The following is a 21,881-nucleotide window of genomic DNA, read 5'->3' on the forward strand; positions in this document are numbered from 1 at the left end:
TCGGAATAAAATCGCTCTGTTAGCAGGACACCCCCAATGCCAGTCTGTCTGCCAGGGTTCTCATGGGAGCTAGTTACTCTTTGCACAGCCTCAGAACCTTCCTAGTGACCCAGCACAGGAGCAGAACTAATAGTAGAAAGCCCTAAATTCACTGTTAGTGTAGAATAATCTTATTTAAAACCATTAACCTAAATCCCTACTGAATTCATTTGGCAAAACATGAGCCCTTGGAGTAGCACAGATACCATTTTTTTTGTGTGCGTGTGATAGCACATATTCTTGCTTAGGAAGATTTATCTGATATAATGACATAGCTGCATTTAGATTGTGTGAAGCAGTACGTGTCATAAACTGCTTGAACACTCGTTAAACCTGATGAATGAAATAACCCTCCTGGGCTGGAGAGAGATGTTGCTGTTATAGATTATGATACATCATATATCACATCTGGTTGTTATTGTTCTACCCAGGTTATTTTATGTGTAAAAGGGATAGCACCAGCAGGAACAAGTCCTGCTTGTTTTGGAAGAAACAGATGCTCTGCAAACAGGAGACAGAGCAAAAAGCCTGGAAATTGGGAAATCTGCTGGAAATCTCTCTGACAGTCAGAGGAAGTGCTGGAGGACTTGACTATATGGAGAAAGAGCCTGAAAAATATTATTATAGGTAAGTTATTATATTGTGGGTTGTTTCTTTTTCTACAGTAAACCAACTTGTATTCTGATTTTAATTCTTTTCATTCTGAGTGCTTTCCCTTTGGAAATGTTGCCACAGGGGCTGCTTATCCCTTACTTGGGTCTCTCAGGTTGGAGTCTGGTACTCAATGATATTGATACGTGTCTTTTCTTCTGTCCCCAGGGTGCACCGGACTGGGGCCCAGATCTGCATTTCAGTGGCTCTCTAAACTGTCTAAGTCTTGGGAAAAGGTAAATCCTCCTAAAATTGCAGGCCAAGCATTGTTCACTTTGGGTAATCTGTATAAACCTCGTATTTTTTTATTTACTGGTAGTACAATACCTCCAGTTCTCAGGTTTCCAATTTTGGTTGGCCATGTATCTGTTGGCAGGCAGGGAGCAGATTCTATCAGCCGGAGCCAATTCCTGATGGAGTCAACAGGTTCTGAGCCAGGCCAGCTGCCCTTGGCTGTGAACTGTAAAATAAATATTTCTCTTAAACATGGAGCATCTTGAGTATTCCAAGAATGTCTCAAAAGCCAATCTAGGCTATGTCAGCTCTTCTTCATATGCAAAGGGGAAAAATCCCTTCAGAACTGAGGCATGGGAAGTATGTAATGCTGAGATGTGTCATTGTCTAAACTCTGGGCAGGGTGGGATATTAGGGAAGGTTTCCAGGGAACCAGAAAAACTTTCACAAACTTACTGGCTGACAACCAAGGCAAATGTCATTCCAGATATGGCAGAGAATTAAGCAGCTCTAGAGCAAAGTAAAAGCACATCCAAAAATAAAGATAATAACACTTATTTTAATGTTAAATGCTAAAAAATCAAGTGCTGTAAAAGTCAGTGAGAGTAGGGAAGAGACTTACAATCCCTGGTAGTATTTAAATGAGCAATTTTCTGTGATTATGATTAAAAACAAGTCTTTAGATGCATTCAAATGTGTGAATTGTTTCCTGGCTTTCAGAGGGACCAGTTTTTAAGTTGCATGCAATGTGCTTTGCTAAGCTGTGGTCAAAATTTCTCTCACCTGGGCGGCAATGGGTCGTGCTGTGATATAAAAACAGTGTCTCTGGCTTAAGGTGTCTGTTCTAAATCTAATAAATAGATAAACAAAGCAAGCAAACAAACAAAATATGCTTTTCAAATAAGTCCACCTAGGAGTCAAAAATTTCTCACTGAGGCTACATAAAATTTTAGAACTAAACATTGTCCCTTACTGATTCTCCTGTTTTACATCCATTTGCTTCTTTCTCACCTCTCTTTCCAAGCCTCTCTGGGGCATCACTGGTTTTGATCCCAGTATTCTCTCAATGCTGACAATGTCTGGATTGCTGGGTTCCTTGGGTGGAAAGCACCCACAAGGAGATGTGTCCATGGAGCTACTGCCTAAGCACCTACAGCAGACAGTGGAGCTCTAGTCAGTGCAATCCAATGACCCTCAGGAATATTGGAGATCTTTCTAAAGTACTGACCTGCCTTTGGCCACATGACTCCCCCTCTGGGGTCCAGAGCTCACACTGACAGCAACTGTAACAGGGCCCTACACACAGCCACCCTGGCAGATCCTTCAGATTCTGCGTCCTAAGCAGGATCTGGGTCCTACCTTTGCTGTCCAGACTAAAATCCTGGCACATCTTTGTGATTGGTCAGTTGCTTTTTGTTCAGTTTTAAATCTTTCTTCACAATGTTTCTTCCTTTCCACATCCTTTCCTAATCATGGCAGGTGATAAAGCTGTTCTGCCTGTCACTCAGGCTCCCAGCCTGGCCATTGTTTGAGCTGGGATTTGGCTGAGCTGTGATTACTGAAATCTCAATGATTCTTGATTTCTGACTTCTCTAGCAGCAACCCTTCCCAGCAATGCCCACAGGTAAAATTCTCCTCCGGGCACCCCATTTTCACACTTAGATCCTTGGAGGTTTCCTTCTGTTACGCTTGAGAAAATCAATCCTATCCTGCTCTTACACACAGGCTGCAAAAGGTCATTCTCCAGCCTGGATTGCCTCTCACCTTTCTTTTTCCATGCTGACACCTTTCTCTCAGATACTGAACACCAGCCTCTTGCCTTGGCTCTCTGGGCGCAGCCTGGCCAGCTCCCAACCTTCTGCCTCAGCTTCCACTGCCTGTCAAGGCAGTTCTCTCTGCCAGGGTGCCATCATTCCTGGTTGACTTTTCCAACAAGAACCTGCACACTTTCTTCCACAGGCCCTAGTGCTTAGAAGATACATCTTGCAAACAGCCACAAAATGACATCACAACCTGCCTTCAGAGTTCTTATTTTAATTCTACTTTGGCATAAGGCTTAAGGAAAAACCCCCAACCTTTGACATAGTACATTATACAAATACTTTATTATACAGAATAATGTAGTTGTTAATGATTTATTTCCTGTATATTTTTTATTTTTGATTATAAGCTCCTTGGGGTAAGAACTGCATTCAGGAGTTTTTTATTAGAGAAAACATAAGTACAACATTAGGATAAATTAAGGTGGGTAATAGCTTTTTTGTTCAAGAGAAGGACAGGCCTAAATTTCCTGTTAGTTGGATGTTGTGAACTCCCTTACGAGCTGTGAAAGTTGACATCAGTTTTCCTAATGCATTGGCTTTTTTTCTAGGGTAACAGGGCATGGGGTTAGCTTTGGGAGATGTGAGAGCACCTTATTTCAGTCAGTCTTATTTCAGTATAAAACCCCAGCTGCTTCTTCAACGCTGCACTTTTTGGAGAAGCCACTGGAGGGAAACCTCCACTACAAAACCAAAGCCAGCTGCAACCTGCTCCAGCACTTCCAGCCTCGTCCCTCCTGCTCCCTCTCGGATGGAAGACTCCAAACACGGTTGTTATTTTTCAGGTTGCAGATTACTTCAGGTTTAAAATCAAAGAACTATCATGACGTAAAGTTATTTGTTCTATAGACACAGGAGGAAAGGAAGGAAAGAAAGAAAGAAAAATGCTCGTGTCACTTTGGATCCGTGTTAAAGCTCACAACTTTAACATTGGGGAAACAATGTTGGAATTCCTGCTCTGGCAAAGCCCGGCTTGCAGGCCACCTGTGCTGACACAAGAAAAGATTCCAAGACTGAGCGGGGAACAGCAGTAGCTCCAGTCTGCAGCCACCAGACATGTTAAGACAACCAAATCCTCTCTGATGGCCAGGCTGTTCGTCCTGCTGCTGAGGGTTTTGTGAGTGATGGCCATAGCAAAGGTGAAGTCATCTCATTCTGGATCCCTGCAAGCTGCAGAATTTCCCTTTTCCACACCAGGTCTACTCCTGTTACTGCAATCACAGTTTCTCTAGTCTAAATGAAGTAGTATTTATGGCTATCCGCTACTTTTCCAGAAAAAAATAATAGTCACCAAGAAAGTGGCAATCTGGGGAAAATATGCCAAATGTGTCTAAAACATATCTCTGTGCTAATATGATTCTATTTTAGTCTGAAACAGAAGGCAGGAAGCATTTATGTTACTGAGTACCTAAATTTATCTTCAAAAGAATATTTATTAAAGTCACCATAGAAACAGAAATTTAGAAGTATTAGACTTATTCCAGTTGTTGCAATTACTGTTTCCTCCACAGCAGGATCTGTTATATAGGAAATAATGAATAGCTCAAGTTATGTTATAATCTTATTCTAGAGATTTTTGATCTTTAATGGAAAAAACCCCAACTTTTGTTGCATGAAAAGCTGCCCTTTCACATTCCTGCTTTAATTCACTGATCAAAAAGAGAAAAAGCCCTTGAACTATTTACTTGGAAATAAAGATATAAGGAAGAAGTTTGCATGTGCAGTGCACAATTTTTGGGCAGTATCCAGGAGTGTTTGTCAGATTTAAAAATGCTGTTTTATTTGCTGATTGATAAACAAGGTCCATGACTGACTGTACAAAGTTAACAAAGGATCTGCTCAGCCTGGTGGCCCAGTGGTCACTCTAAATTGTGTCCTCAGTTGTCACAGCTGCTGCTTGCAAAGCCATTTTAAAGATGACCCCATTGCTGGCTTGCAAAGACCATTTTTGTAGCTTGACTTCTTTAACCACAGCATCCCCCGGCTGACCCAGCTGTGAGCTGCAGCCCACGCTCTGGCCATGCCTGGGATGTTCCCTCTGGTTTCCCAAGGGGATTACACACCCCATGTTCCTGCTGGATTGCCTCATGCTGACCACAGCTAAGCCAATGTGCTCCACTCCGGAACTATTGATAAAGAAGCATACTGCAAATGCCAAACTCTGGAACAGCTAGTTCTGTGTGCTAAAAACCAACTTAAACCATGAAAAATATTAAGTACAAAGCAGTCTCTTCTCCCATCCTTACTTTGTCCAGCCTTTCACACCAGCTCTTCAGTGCAGTGGCTACTCCAGAGTTCCATCATTTCCAGTATGGATGACGCAAATGTCCTGTCATAAAAGCTTCACCTTTTCTCACTGGATGTATTTTCTAAAAGCGACAATGTAATCCTGTATGCACAGGTTATATTTATCACAGCTGGCTTAGGCAGCGACAGAATTAATTAGGAAGTGTCTCAAATGTCAGATCATTAAATGAAATTGTAAAAAGGTAAATTGTAGTCTTCAGCAAGCAGAGATCTCAGAAAATGATCCTTGAAACAAATTGCAATTGCTGTAAAATATTCATTTCTTCTTTACAATAGGGACAGTGTATATGGTTCCACATAAACACTATAACTTTCTAATTTGATGTGAAGGTCAGTATAGAGGTCGTGATGAAGAATTTCTTTTAGTCTCTGAGGAATGACTAAACACCGAACAAATATTTAATTTGCATTTTACATTACTATTGAATAGACTTTTCGTCTTCAAAAAATCCCTGTAGAGCTTATTTCAGTTCCTGTCAAAAATTTACAGGATTAAAATGGAAAAAACCCCAAGATATACAACAGCTAACAGTTGATAAATTCTTCCCTTTTTACTATTTGAATAACAAAAAAGGTACTATAATAGTCAAAAATGGGAAAATGCAGCATATTTCTCTCTTTTCATCCTAACATGCAAAATTTTCTAGCCTGAAATCAATATTTAGACTTTGTAGTAGAAATACATTTTAAACGGAAAAACTCTTGTAATATAGTTTTAAAATCATGGATGTGAGGTCTGTTATTTAATGCACTCTTTGATTCCAGGGACTAACAGGAGATTTCTGTACCAGAATGCCAATTCTCACTCACATTGCAAGAGGTAGCAAATTACAACAGAAAACAGCATGGGGGGACAACACATTATTTTCCTCCGTTCTTCCTCTTCTCTCCCTGAGTCAATCTGTTTGGACTGTGTCAGCTGGGGTGTCAGAGCAGCATGTTATGGAAAGGCATGCTTTGAAGTGGTTTCCATCCATTTGCCAGAGTATTTTGTAGGCCATTTGGGGCGCATACAGACCCTGTTCCTTACTCACTTTGCAGGGCTGACATGATGCAGAACATGGCAGGGTCCACGTGCAAACACAGGCAGGTGAGCAAGCCCTTCTCCTGCAAGACCTGCCTCACAGAGCTGTAGTGAGGGGGAAAATTGCATTGGAAATAAGTACATGCTTTCTTCCCACTGGTTCAAGCATTCTGAGGATGTATCAGCTCCAGGGGCAAAGAACATGAGTGGATAGCAGCAGTTGGTTTGTCAGCACTGAGCTGAGATTGTACTATACTAAACACAGCTACTGTAAACCAGGGGTCTGAAATATGGAAGGATTTATTAAAGGGTCTTGTTTCTTCTTAAGATTACCCCCACATCCCCAGCTTCTGTGTGGGCACCCATCTGCCTGGCCTCATGGTGTTAAAATCTGTGGCTCTTACACCTCCCACACTTATAAGAGGGTCTTGAGATTGGCCACCATCACAGGAACCCTTCACTGGAATTTCAACTCAGTTGTATGGTTGCAGAGATGGTCTCTAACCCCTCTCCTCTGCAGAACAGTTTGGACAACCTGTTCCTGAACTTAGTGAGTGCTGGGAAAGTGAAGCCACTTAAGTGGAAGGTGTCCAATATTCTTTCCCTATAAAACATTTTTGACAGCAATGTTGCTGATCCCTCCTACAGTTCCAGAAGACTTTGGGAGAAGGGAGTTCTCAGCAGAAAAGTGAACATAGATACCTGTGTTGCTGTCCCAGTCTCCTCTGCACAGTGCTGGAGAGGGGAGCTCTGTCCCATCTGTTTTCCCAGCCCTAAATTCAGTAAGAGAGAGGTGATCGTGGCTTGGAGCACAGATGTGCCTCTCCACATCACTCCCTGGGACTGTGCTGGAGATGGGAAGGGACAAAAGCAGACAGTGGTGACACTTGCAGATATGAAGCTGGGTAACTTTGAAATTCAGGTTTCAATACTGACCTTGTGACTTATCTTTGTTAAACTGTGTCAGCACATGGACCTGCTGGAGCAAGTCCAGAAGAGGGTGACGAACGTGATCAGAGGGCTAGAGCACTTTTGCCATGGATACAGGCTGAGAGAGCTGGGGTTGTTCAGTCTGGGGAAAAGAAGGCTCCAGAGAGTCCTTAGAGCACCTTCCAGTACCTTAAGAGGCTACAAGAGAGCTGGAGAGGGACTTCTGACAAAGACATGAAATGATAGGACAAGGAGGAACAGGTTCAAACCAAGAGAGTAGGTTTAAATTAGCTATTAGGAAGAAGTTCTTTACTGTGATGGTGGTGAGGCACTGGCACAGGTTGCCCAGGAAAGCTGTGGATTACCCATCTCTGGAAGTACTCGAGGCTGGGTTGTATAGGGCTCTGAGCAACCTGGTCTGAGTGGAAGATGTCCCTGCCCATGGCAAGGGCTTCAGAACTAGGTGGTGTTTATGGTCCCCTCCAACTCAAACCATTCTATGCTCCTATGATATTGGTACCCACAGACATGTATGGCACTTTCACCTAAGGTGTGATATGTTGACAACCTTCTGTAACAGAGAAAGTGTTCCCACCTAGAACTTGGCAATTCTCCACTGCACCACCAGACTCACAGTGCTCAGTGAGTCGGACAGAATACGGCAGCCAAAATGCTGGTGTCCTTAAAGGAACCCAAAAGTGACTGACCATCAGTTTCTAATCCTGTACCAGTCCTGCAGAATTGCTATCATTCAATCTTCTTTGTGCTCTTACCTGGTATCACATGGACTCCTTCATGTTTGCTCCTCCTATTGAAAGCCCAGGCCTTGGTCATCTGTTAGGAGGGCACAGTGAATGTCACATGAGTGAATTGTTGTTTCTTTTTCTTTGTGAACTGTTGAAGTTGCTTCTGGAGGACATAAATGCCTTTTCTCACTGTCTCCACTCCTTTGTCTTCCTTTTTGATGCTGAGGGCATTCAGGAAGTACCGGTCATGTTGCATGGGATGTAGGAAGCTTAATGCACAAATCACAAACCTTCTGCTTCATTCATAAAGAAGTAACAGGAGATTTTGTTTTCTCTTAAATGAATCTTTTGATTAACAGGCTGATGCTGGGCATTTTTTTAAAAGGAGACAGCAATAATAATAAAAAGGTCTGTTTGCTTTTTGTTTCATATTATACAAGGATTTGCCTGAAAGACGTATCAATTATATTTGTATAAGAACATTTCTCCTCACTGGCTTTAGCCCTGTGTGTTGCACTGATTAAGGGGAATTGATCTTTGCTGCCACACAGAAATAGGAAAACAAACATGAGCTCAGTGGTTGTATAAGATGTGCTCGAGGGCCATAATTTGAGCCAAGAGGAACACTTTGTGGCTTAGACCATGCAGACAAGTCTATCAAAGGTACAACGTGTCATATACAGATTTCTGTTTAGTGGACCTTTCTGTCCCAGCCTCCACATTTATCACTGTCTCCCTGACAGGAGCTCTGCCCTGTTATCCTGACTTGTATGTCATTTATCAGTGTTAAGTACAACAAAAGAGTATCTCTTTAAACCCCCTTTACCCTTTCACATGCTTCTACCCTTGAATAATGATATCTGTCTCTGCAGCCACAAATATTCCATTTCATCCTTTCCTTTGTATTACATTAGTTGCTCAAAAAATGATTAAAATGGCATTAGTGCACTTTAAAATGAAAATTATTATATTATTGTTGGAGTAGCATAGGAGAAGAGATAAAAGCATTTGGGTGCTTTTGCCCCCTTTTTAGGCCTGTCAAGGCAAAAGAATTTGTATATATATGTATACACAAAAAAACCCATCCACAAAATCAAAATTTGAAATGCCACCTCAGCCCAAATGACACAGCCCCAAGCCCAAAGCTGGATTTTCAGCTGTGGGTATAAATAACTGTGTTCAAAGGAAGAAGTGTAAATTATGACATAAACACAGACATTAAAATAACATTAATGGTCTTTGAACATACTTTCACATATGACTACTGCATTTATTTTATTCAAGAACAAAGAGGAAAGAGGTGAAAACAAGCCTCAGAAACCTTACAAAGGTTACACAAAAAGTATAGTAACACTGAAAACAGTTGCTAGAAGAGATTTTTCAAGCAACATTTCAGGGCCATGCCTGCTGCCATGTTTTATAACAACAGACTGCCTTTATAGGAAGTTGGTAACATGCTGGGAATCATAAGCTTCACAGAATTTATGTTTAGCTACTGCCTTGCTAGACATTTTATAGAGATGTGTTAGCAACTCTGTATAACAGGTATGGTCCAGGCTTGGGTTATTAATTATAGCTTGGAGATTCAATTTAAAATCAATAAAAACCCAAATGAATTGCCAGTTTGAAACTTTGCTTCTCGTTTTCTCATGTGTACATATGCATAAATCATCCCATTCTCACACCTCCTTCTCTGTTTTCCAGACCTATTTCCCAGTTCTCTTTCTGAAAGGCAGAAAACACCTCATGTTTCACGTTTTTCCCAGCCTCCACATGCTCCTGAACTGGTTGGATGCATTCCCTGGCACTCCTCATCACTATGCTGGATCCTTTCAGACACCACTTACAGGATACTGGGACCTGCAATCTTGGGTACAACAGTGAAGCAGTATCTGCAGAGGGAGAGAGCACTGCATGGCACAGCTACTGCAAAGTGATGGCACGGGAAAGGATGAAAGGATCCCTCTCACTACTCCAGACTTGGATCCTGAGACAGACATAATTTGTGCAACACGTGTCAAAGCCTCTGGGACAAAGACGGGTAAGCTGCTGCATGGTGAAAATACCTGATGCTGCAGGAATGCCCAGGAAAGGATTATTGGATAAAACCAGGTCACCTGGTCCTGAAGCTGGTACAACACCAGGAATACAAGGATACATGGAAATGGGAGAGAAATTTGGAAGGTAGGGTGTCTCCAGGAGCTTGTGATTTCCAGATCTGGTAGCTGAAAAGGCTCTTGGGGTGTTTAGGAGCTGGAGGATAGTTGCTATCCCTGAGCAGATTTGTCTTTTGTATTTGTATCCTTGTTACCATTTGCTTTCAATGTGGTAATTAAGAGCCCGGCCATATATCCTGCTAATTGCCTTCTCTTGTTTTGTCATTGAGTTTACTTGATCCCCTGCGTACCCGGGTCTTAAATACACTTAGCTGAAAATCACTAGATTTCTACTGAGTAGAAAAGGCAGGTTCTGGACAAGGTTTTCAGCTGAGTGCAAAAAACCTCTAATAGGCTTACAAAAAAGACCATATAATGGTGTTTGCAGCACTTGTGTGATGGCATGGCAGACTCTGTGGAGTCTGCTTCTCATTGACCAGTTGCTATCACCGACTGGAGATCTGAGATCAAGTCTCTCACAGAGGCTGCCAACTGGCACAATACATTTTCCAACTGGCAAGCAAGTCCCAACCCCTGACTGTCCCAGGAGCACCTCTGGAGGGCAGTGAGGCAGTCTGAACCTCCTTTTTCTGGCTGCTCTACAAAGACACCACCAAAAGACCCATCCTGGTGTGACCATCACATGTATGCAATGCTTTGGATGAGCTCCTCTCAGACAAAGCCTTACACAAAGCCACTACAGCAGTAGTTTTCCCAAAATGGGATAAACTGACCTAACAGCCACTTCCCAGTAGAATCAGTGCCTACTCCTTTCCCTTTTCTCCATCTCTGCTCTCTGCTACATACTCTTGTCATTAACCACGTGGTAGGTATGTGTCTGAATCCCCCTGCAAATGGATGCAGCCCATTCACTCAGAAAACCCCTATTTTTTGTTCCTTGGTTACCAAAAATTGCAGGAGACTGGACTGAGAGGCAGCAGAAGACCATGAGAAGGGATGAGGAAAATAGAGATGGTGCACAGGAGATAGTGGGAGCCATGTCTGAGTGTAGGAAAAGGGCAGAAGACTCATGTCTGTTTTTAGGGCAGGAGTGAGCCATTAGACCAGCCCAGTAGATCATGACACTTACCTTGATGCATCCTTAGCTCTCCTAGGAATATCACTCCTGGTACAACTGAAGGCAGACTTCTCACAAGTGCCCCGGGACTGGTGGCTCACAGCTGCCATACAATCAGCTCATGACCTTTCAGTCATTTCCAACGATGAGCTCTCATTTTATGGGAGGTATTTTTTGGGTGTTATTTCCAAATGCATCAGTTAATATTTTGCACCTTGAATGAATTTTACCCTGTTTCCATTATTCCAGTCCAAAGCACCATGCAATCCCTCCTGTACCACATACCAATTCTTCTCTGCTGGGAACATCTCCCAGCTTTGTGCCATCAACACACACCATCACATGCTCCTGACATTTGTGCCAATTTAGGCTACATTTTCAACAAACCACAAGCTATTTCACATACCCTGATGGAGCATGGCTTAGCCCCACATTGTCACTTAGTTCAGAGTTTGATGTTAAAAAACCTCCTGGCAAGATTGTTATAACTCCCACTGAAATCACAAGGGGTCTTGGCAGGCATGAGACTGTGTCAGGCCACTGTGCAGAACAGGCTGGAAAGTTTAGGACCTAAGTCTAAGTTGTGAAGAAAATGGTTTGAATCTTCCAGTGTTTTTTTAAGGTAAATTTTCTAGCTTTTTATTGATCAATACAATGGAAAAAAGCCCCCACCCTGTGTTTAAACAAAATTACAGTGAATTGCTCAAAGGCAAAACAAAATTCTCTGCTCAGCTGTTTGGCTCACATTCATCTCCCTTTACTCCTATAGAAGTGACATTTTAATTAACTGTGTCAGGTGGATGTGTAACATCTCTGCTGAAAAGCCTGTATCTGCTCAGCTGTGTGTCATAGTTTCTATACCACTAGGATCTACTAGAGGTCATGCTTTTGTGGCAGAAGTATCCAAATTCTAAACAAATACTTCTTAATACATAATCTGTCAAAGCTTTTCTTCTACTTGCACAAATGTATGGAAACTAGTGATTTACATACACAATTTTTTCTAAAAGCAAGCAAAAAATTTTCTATAGCAGGATCAAAAATCAGTTCTTTGTGGGTAATAAACAGTTCTGCATGGGACTGGCTGGCTAAATGGTAGTGATTTTGTTCCTCGAGTGAGTGCTTTTAGCTATGAATACCTAAGTGTGCAAATGTAAACCGCTGCTTCTGCAAATATATGTGCAGCTCTGAGGTTCACTTTCTGTGAATGTTAATGGACACAGAATTCAATCACATGAATATTCAAAGAAAGTGAACACAAAAGCAGCACAAGGGTGGTTGAAGCAAACAGATGTAAAAATGTAAGCCCAGAATCATGGCTTCCCCCCCCTCGTCAGTGTGAGTGCCTTCAACTTTGAGAGCTTTACAGTATTAACCAGATTCTGAATTTTTCAGGTAAATATAATGCAGTACAAGCTGTGACACTTCACAGAGTCTTGTGAGGAACATATCGGTTGTGTCAGGAAGTTTGATTTGGATCTGAAGCTTTCCTAGTCAACTGTCAGCTTAGACCTACATGGGAACGCCGTGGTGCAGGAAATACTTCTGCTGGGATGACAAGGATATGGCCAAAGAAGATGAACACTAGCTTTATAAGAGTCCCTTGTCAACCAAGAATGAGGGAAATGAAGTTCGTGAAATTCTTTGAAAGAGAAGGGATGAAGGTGAGCAATATTTTCATTATTTTACAACATAACAATGTATGGTGGGGTTTAAATTGCAAGTGTGTGATTTTAACATCAGTGAATAGGAGGAAGAAACAAAGGAGGAATGGAAATCTGTAGGTACACTTATATGTGTACTTGAACGTATATTCTCAATCTGTCACCTTTAGATGTGCCCACTTAGCTGCAGCTGTGAGTGGGGACCTCTGAAAGAATCACAGAAGCAGGAGTGGGCATACAAATAGAGTAAAACTCCAGGTGGCTGGAGTGCTGCATTTTGTAATTCAGGAACTTTCCTGATGCATTTTAATTTTACCCATAAAGAAATCACACATGGACGCAATCTACAGGGAAAGAACACTGGAGGTTATGAACAAAACCAGTTAAAATTAAAGAGAGGCAATTCAGACCTTTGGAAAAGCTAATGGCATTTTCCCAAGCACATCATGAGTGCACAGTCAGTGAGAGCTCACCACACATCAGTAATGTGAGTAAATGGTAACTCCCCTAGGGCAACTAAGGGGAAACTGAGGCATGTAGGGTACTCACTGGAACTCTGATTCTGCAAAGCACTCCAGTATATGTTTCAAACATGGGCCATCCTCACTCATGGCAAATGCTGTTTTCCTGAACTTTGTAACTGTTTGTCTCAAATCCTTCTCCCTAAAAGAGGGATGATGTGATGGCTGTGCACAGAATTATTCTGTGGTTAGAAGTATGCATCTGTTTAGTTCGGTGAGAAAAAAGCTACACATATGGCTGAAGGCCAGAGCAGGACAGGGTCAAAGATGGGCTTGAGACAGAAGTATTGTTAAGAACATCAGGCACAACTATCACTGGTGTGATGGCAGAAGGAAGTGAAGAAGAGCAAGAATTGAGACTGGAGGTGACAAACAAAATAAAAAAAATATGTAGGAAGCCTCATGAAGATGCACTATTGAATCTGCATTGCTCTTTCAATGGAAATTAAATGTAGCATGCTTACTGACCATGCAGAGTACACAGGAACCAGCTTGGAGCTTCCTAGATAGCCTTATACTGCATCAGCAGAAGTGAGGGGTACTGTGGAAAGGCTCCTGTCCCCTCATTCACTTGGTAAGATGAGCAAGACATGGCAGGGCAGAAATCAGCACATTTCTTTTCAGTATATTCCCTTTTAATCCTCTTTTTAAAAACTAAGGCAAATCTGTGCAGTGATTCGTGCAAGCTCCATGCTCCGAATCTTCATTTCTTCATGACGCCTTCATTTCTGCCACACAGCAACTTGTTTCTTTAATAGCTATGGAGGAAAATGGATTATATTTATTTATTTAGCTAACAGGAAGGGTTTGGGTTATGTAGTCAAGCCAGTAGGTCTTGAAGCCTGTTCTAGCAGCTTAACAGCTGATGACAGACCCTCAATAATCAAATCTAAATGTGTTTTCTAGGAAATTAAATACTACCTTTCATTATACTATCTTATTGGCACTATGTCAACTGCTATTTTACTGATACTCCTCCAGAAAAACGAGATCTGATAAAAATTTGCATTTCAGTTTACATTACTTATCAGAACTTTAATTTAGACTTCATAAATGTCTCATAATGATAATAACTGCAACTCTCTGCACAGTTGCATTAAGACCTACCAAAATTGTAGCACACAGCATCACTTATTCTCTGTGTGGTTTCAACATAGAATAACTCCCTCTCTATTCCACCCTGTGTCAGCACCTCCTGCCTCTTCTGGAAATGCCACCAAATGAGTTGGAGATGGTATAAACATGACTGAAATCAATTTACTTAAAAGGATTGTGAACATTGATATATGGGGAGATCCACTGTGGTAACTTATGGAAAATTGTTGGGGAAAGGCTGGTACTGCCTGAGTGCTTTTCCTTTTTTCTTCAATGAGACGATCTGGTGAAAAAGCAGAATTTGAGCAATTTCAACTCCCCTAACTGGAGTCATTTAGGAAGCAGGCACATAGTCTACACCAGCCACGTGGGGTCCCTCTACATTCAGTGAAGAAGAGAGACACCTTCATCCCTCTTATTGTGGCCTCTCAGAGCTTATGCTGAGGGCCACTGTGATTTTGGGCAATCCTTCCTCTGGAAGACCTGATTTTCTTGGCTGGGGTTTGCCAAAAATGCTGCCTTGAAAGAAAAACCTCTTTGAGTGTATTTTTCACAAAATCCTGTGTTCTTTGAAAATTTTCTGATCCTTCACTTTGAACAGTATCCAAACTGAAATAAAACCTAAACAGTATCTAGTTGCTAGTTTTCTTTTTCCATATTCCAATACTCTCTGCCTTCTCTCCATTTTTATTTTCCTTTGCTTTTCCAATGGAGGGAAAACAGAACAGAAAACACAGAGAGTGTGAGGATGATTAAGCCTATTTAACTACCCTGTTAAAGGTTTTCTAAACATACAGCCAGGGATCTGCTCAGGACTCTCAGGGTAAGTATGGCTTCACCACAGGATATTCTCTGCAGAGCTGTATGGGATTAAGTGAGCAGGGTTACCTCTTCACTTTCTCTTCAGCCATTAGCCCGCAGCAATCTGCTCTCCACACTCAGGCTACTCAGAGTTGAAGTGACATGAGAGAATCTACAGTAATGGCTCATTTCTGCCAGGCCTGTGCCCTGGTAGCAGATAGTCCCTCCTTCCATCAACCTGGTGGCTCAAAACAGGCAGGATGCTGCCAGTCAAACAGAGCAGCCTGGTTGATTATTCTGCAAATATTTTGCTTTTTCAAATTTGCTTACACACCAAAATATGGGTTTAGCTGATAAAAGCCAATAGCTCCATCAGAGTCCATTACAATCTATCAGGAAAATACTCAGTAATTTCCAAATTAGTCCATGGACTACAATACATTCAAGTCATCTTCATAATCTGTCTTGTAAAAAAGCCTCACCGTAATAAGAATTACCTAAACATGGATTTACCAGAGAGATAGCTTGCAATGTAAATGACTTGTGTTTGGATAGGTAGAATGCATATCAAAATGCATGCTCAAATGAGAGACCATATTGACTCGCTCTGAGTTGTTATGGTCTATTAGATAAATATTATCTTGGTTCAGGATTGTGGTAGTTTTCTATATGCACAGTTTTCTGATAAGCCATATGGACTCTCAGATAAAATTGTGCCTTCAGATTTCAAAAGTGATATGGCTGAATAGCTGTAATGAATATGAGGAGGCTCCTGTTAACCAATTAATCAGAATGTGTCACTGAATGCCCCCTCCCTCTTTTCTGTTAGGACGTGCTACAATACCCACCCAGCAAACATGCACTGCTCAGTGGTATTTTGGCAAAAAACACATGCCAGGGGCACAGCAACCAATCCCTGTACAAGAGTGGTGGCTGTATTAGTACCCCTACACTTTTGTGATTCCAGTCATCTTTTGATTATTTTTCACCCTGTTCACACAGTGCACACAGACTTACAATCACTGCTCACCAATATTAACAGAAAGAACTTTAATGGTGTCAAAGACATGGATTTCCATCATGCATTGCTTTTTCTCACTTAATAATAATGTACTAAACACATTTTTCAATCGTCAGTGGCAAAAACTCAGTGGATTTACATTTCATCTGCATGGAATGTGAGCTCCAGGGATGTCTGCATAACCTGTACGGTGTTCACATGAACTAAACAAGGCTGGGACTCAAAAAACCACTTGCTGAAGCCAAGTCCGAGCTTTGAAGGTGACACATCAAGCAACTGCTCCATCCTTAATAAACATGGGGGTTTCTCCAGGGCATTTGTACACCACACTGACATGGAAAATTATGTGGTGAATTCTAGTTTATTTCAAGTGACTGTGTTTCTTAGAGCCAACTTTTTTTCTTTCTGGCTAAACCTTGCAAAAGAGGTCTCTTGCTACCACATAAAACCCTGTGACTTCAAGAGGACAAAAAAGGACATTATTTCTGGATAAATCAAATTTTGTTCACCTTTTCCTCATCATTATGGAGTAAATTTTCTCCTGAAGAGCAACACAAAGATGTTCCTACACAGCACGGTTTAGCATTACGCAGAGATAACTGAGGCACCTTAGGGTACCACAGGCCTTATAAATGACGTCTGAGTGCTTTCCCATAACTGTTCCTCAGAATGGGCAGTGTATCAATGCATAAGTACTTGTAAAAAGTTTTTTTTAACAGATGTAAAATGGTCTCCCAGCAGAAAAAGTGCCACATGGCTGTCGTGTAGGATGCTCCCAGATGCTGCAGAGGGTGAGTCTCACTTTGGGAAAGAGATGGTCCAGATACAGGCAAGGCCACGAGCACCATGATATCATTCCTCACAAATGGGTTAAGCAACTTTGTTTCAGCTTATTTTACCTGCAGAACTTAGAAGCTAAGGCAGCATAGAGCATATTATAAAAGTAATTTTAACAGGTCAGAAATGTAACTTCATTTGGTCGTCTGTACCATGACTTCCTTGTTATCTTAATATTATTTAAAAGCATCTCTGCATTGAATGGCTAACTTCATTCTCTGAAGCATGCTGCTGAAATGTAAACATCATACAACTTTGATTTCCTGTGAATAGAGAACACATGCTGTTACTGAAAAGAGCATACAAGATTGCCACGCTTTTAGAAATCAAATGTTAATTATGAGTGGGGATTGGAGGACATAATAAGCTTTTGCCCATTCATTGCGGCCAAAGATAATTTCCAAACCTCTACAAAAATTGTATTTTGCAGGTCTGTTTGGACTCGTATTTTATTAGGAGAGCAGTGCTTCCAACCCCTAGTTCTGGCAGAGGAGGCTGTGGCTGCAGGCACTGTCTAATGCTCTTGCTACCTTTGCAAAGAGGACATCAGCATCTTGCCTGTGCTCATGTTCACAGCCATCCTCCATGAAGGAGTGTTAAGATTTTCAGCTTTAAACAGCTCTGCCATGCTGTGATTGTGCTGTTGAAGCTTTTATAGGCCAAGTTACACAATGATGTTTTTCTTTCTGTGTATATTAGTCTGTATGTCAAAATTCCAATGTGAAAACAACACCATTGTAAGCCTGAAGCATTAAGAGGTGTCAAAAGAAAACCAACTGCAATCAATTGCTTTATCTTCCCAAAAATTTGACCACAGGCAAATGAAAATGTGGCCTGAGTTTCCACTAAAACATACAACTTATTAAACCAAAGTTACACAGTTTGTAGAAGTTTTGGATTCCCTTTGCTTTTCCAGGCTTTAATAGTTTATGCAGCTTCTTTTAACAATGAAAACAAAAGTGGGAAAGAGCTGAATATTGATAATAATATTTCAAAATTCTCCTAAAAACTACTGTGACTAGAAATGTTCACCTACAAAACTCTATGGAACATCCCCCTGTTCCAACATGTAACTCATCTGGGAGGAACTGGAGTGCTGGCAGGAAGTAATGCACAATTGATTCTTGCTGCCACAATGCAGGTTATGACAGGAACTCTGTTTGCTATTCTTAAATAACTGCTTTGGAAAAAGACTGCTTCTGCACCCTGTGTTTCAGTGTACCTTTGGCACTGCCAGACTCTAAAGCCAGCAGACCACTCTGTGGCCAGCCCTTCTGAAGGCAGCCATCCCTTCCATTCTCTAAGGAACGCTGCTCTCAGGAGATTTCCAGCACAGCCCAGGCTCTGTTCAAAAGGCTCAGATAGGCTTGAATAAACATCTGACCTTCACAAGGAAGAAAATGTAAACTTTCCTCCCCTCCGACCCGAACTGGGACTCTTTTGAGGTCCTTTTCTACTATTTGTCTTTATTTATCAAGCAAAGAAAATACATTTGACCCTATATAATAGCAGAAGATTTTCACACTTAAAGAAGTTTTCAGCTATAACGGAAACGAGTGAAGAGTTCCAAATTGTGAATAAATAAAAAGTTTGTTGGAAGAAGTTTTAAGGTTTTTTATACTGGAAGAGTAAAAAGAATAAATAAACCCCCAGGTACACAGCATATGATGAGCCCCGTCCCCAGCTCAGGGTGAAAACTGTGCTTGTTTTGTGGAAAAAGTGCAAAACTGTGTGGCTTGATCAGCCAGGATTTCATGTTTTTATTTTACTAGAGCATTGCTACTTTCAGTGAATTTTAATGTGTGCCATCAAAACCCAAAAGTAACTTAAGCAGATATTGGTTTTCTTTTTTATTAAATGCATACCTTTTCACTTGCCTTTTTCACTGAGCACTTCATGTCCTCCTCCAAATTGTTCTAGGTTCAGCCTCCAAGAGAGTAGCGAGGGAAAATCAGGCCATTTAAAAATAAAATAGATTACTTCTGCACAGCTTTCTTTAATCAAAACCATTATAAGTGAAGGCTCAGAGCCTTGATTACACCTCTTCAGAGGGCACCCCTTGATTTTTGCACGACATCCCTGATTATTTTATTTACTTATTTATTTATTTATCAGCTTTTACTTCTGGCATTGATTTCTAGGTCACCGAGTTGAGGATTTTTCTTGCTTTAAATGGATTTGCTTGTTTCTCAGTGGCAGGTTATTTTTCTTACAGGGGCTATGAAGCAAACATGCCTCTTTTTCAGAAGACGACAGAAATTCCCGTGATCACATACTCCTGGAGTTCTTTCTCTTTTTCCTTCCCCTAGCCCCTGTGGTGAGCAAGATTGGACCAAGAGTCATTCTTCCCGACCTTTCCCGAGCCCCTGCAGAGCTAAGGGCCAAAAGGTCATTTTCTCAGGTTCCCTCAGGAGGGAGAATCCAAAGGTCATTCCCTCCCTCCCCAGCTTACCCCAAGTGCATCTGAGAGACATTTAAAACTCCTTTGAAGAGGGAGGGCAGAGACTGAGTCCATGTGCTCATGGACTGCCCCTCAACAGTCACGAGATGTGAACCAGGGCTGCGCGCAAAATGTTTATCATAGAATTTCAGAATTATTTAGGTTGGAAAAGACCCTTTTCAGCATCAAGTCCAACCATTTGCCCAGCACTGCCAAGTCCACCACTAAACCATGTCCTTAAGTGCCTACAAGTCTTGTAAGTACCTACAGGGATGATGACTCCATCACTTCCCTGGGCAGCCTGTGCCAATGCTTGATAACCCTTTCATTGAAGAAACTTTTTCCTAATATCCGGTCTAAACTTCCCCTGGCACAACTTGACGCCATTTCCTCTTGTCCTACCACTTTTTACTTGGGAGGAGAGACCAACCCCATCTGGCTACAACCTCTCCTGTTGTAAAGAGTGATAAGGCTCCCCTGAGCCTCCTTTTCTTCAAGCTGAGCACCCCCAGGTGCTCCTCATAGGACCTTGATGCTCAAACCTACCCAGGCCTGGCCTTGGGTTCAAACTTGGGCACTGTGAACCTCAGCATGGATGGGCAGAGATTGATCACACAGCTGTGACATGGGCCTAAACATTTCTGCTTTCTTTCCCCCAAATCAGCCTTTTCTTTTTCACAGTCCCCAGAATCCTTCTTGTCCTCCCAGATCTGGGTTTCACTAGGAATTAACCAGATGCCATTGGGGAGTTGTGTTAAACAGCTCTGAACATCCTGATGTTCCTGGTTCTTGGGAATGGGGCCACAGGGATTATTTTATGAGTCCCCTTAGAAAACAACCCCCGATAGACTCCCACAGTCTCACCCAGAGCTCCTGCTGCTGCTGCCTGCTGCCCTGTCATCCGTGAACCCTGTGGACCAGTTTTGGATTTCCCAAGGCAGAAGTAAATAGTTAAGGCTAGCTCCTCTACACTTCCTCCTCATCCCTTTCAAGGAAAAAGTCTCTGCATTGCTTGCTCTTTGAATGATGAAGTAAAAGCAAGCGATTTCTCATCGTTAAATTCTTTGAGCTGCCTGAGGAAGGAAGGAAGAGAAGAGCAACACTTATTTCACAAGGTCCCCTGCAGAAGGGGGGCACCAAGGGTCACTTCCTCTCAATCTGTCCCCTCCGAAGGAGAGCAGTCAGGCTGTGTCAATGCCACGGTCCCTTTGTGGCGGGTAGGCAGCCAGAGGTCATCCTGTGCCCCAGCCCCGCTCTCGCTGGGACGCACACACGCTGCTGAGCCCCGGCTTTCTCTTGCACATGGGGGGCAGGGGAGATTAGTTCTTTTTTCCTCTCTCTGCTTTGTGTAGAGGGAACTCACAAGTCACTACCTGGGCCCCTCTTGGAAAGAGACAATAGCAAAAGGGCAGTCCCTAGGGGTTTTTCTCTGGGGATTTTCCAGGCTGCTGGGACATGGTAGAATTAGCTGAGCAAAGCTTTAAAATCTAAATAAAAGTGAAGTGCTGAAGTACAGATTTCGAGCCACTTGGAGGTTTTGGTGACACTGCCAGTGCAGTTGCAAATCCACAGCAAATCCACAGACTTCTCCCTACACATCAACCTGAAATTTCAGGAAAACACTGAGCTTCCATGAAGCACTTTAAGAAAGCAAGGATCATGTGAAATACATGAGAAAATTCAGGTTCTGTGTTGTCAGACAGGAAACACCTGAAAAATAAAACCACCTATCCTACCTGTTGTTTGCGGTATGAATTGTTGCAGATGACACCTTTTGGGTCTGATCTGAATCTTTTGAAACAACTCAGGTGTTCTGGCTGAATTTCATGGGCTTTAGGTCAGGCCGTGACTGGGCTTCAGTCCTTACATTAGTCTCTGGGCAGATCTTTAAAGGCTAACGTGGAATTTAGAGTCAAGGGCTACCTTTTCATAGATATCTTCTGTTCTTTCAAGTCTTTCGGTCAAATTTTGTTCAAATAGGGTTTTGCAGTTCTCACTGAACTCTCCCTCTCCTCCCTCTCCTTCCTCCCTCTCCTTCCTCCCTCTCCTTCCTCTCCTTTCTCCCTTCTCTTCCTCTTCCTCTTCCTCAACAAAGTCAGAATGACATCTCTTAAGGCATTGCTGGCCCTGTGACTGCAGTCTGCACTGAAATAATTCAGGATTTTCCCTCACAGCTCTTGAGATTACACACAGTTTCTATAGGAGAAGTGACACTTAAATGTGAAACAACACAGTTTTTATGGCCTAGGTGAAATATCTCTGTGATGCTCTGAGGCTTGAGCAGTAAATGGTCACAAAATGCTTTGAGATCCCTGTCTAAGTGCGCAATACTGTTACTCTACAGCATCTCACCACTGTGAAGCTCAGGACTGCTGCTGTCCATCAGTGCATCAGAAAACCTCTCTCGCAAATGAAGATTTTAGCTTCGCACAGGGAAGTGACAGATTATTCCACACACTGTGTTGCAGTGACACAGGTGGGGGTCCTCTGCCCAGGACTGAGCCTTCCTCCCCACAC

General features: G+C 42.2%; 1 long non-coding RNA gene across 1 annotated transcript in view; it reads left to right on the plus strand.

The window, feature by feature from the left end:
* Positions 1-445: 445 nt before the first annotated feature.
* LOC125337350 overlaps positions 446-21,881 on the plus strand; it is a 49,551-nt gene continuing 28,115 nt past the window's right edge. Inside the window, exons 1-4 of the long non-coding RNA XR_007208027.1 lie at positions 446-666; positions 859-926; positions 9,456-9,792; positions 12,381-12,649. This is a non-coding gene — a long non-coding RNA (uncharacterized LOC125337350). The remainder of the gene's footprint in view (positions 667-858; positions 927-9,455; positions 9,793-12,380; positions 12,650-21,881) is intronic.

This window comes from Corvus hawaiiensis, chromosome 1, assembly GCF_020740725.1.
Source record: "Corvus hawaiiensis isolate bCorHaw1 chromosome 1, bCorHaw1.pri.cur, whole genome shotgun sequence".
In the NCBI taxonomy this organism is placed as follows: domain Eukaryota; kingdom Metazoa; phylum Chordata; class Aves; order Passeriformes; family Corvidae; genus Corvus; species Corvus hawaiiensis.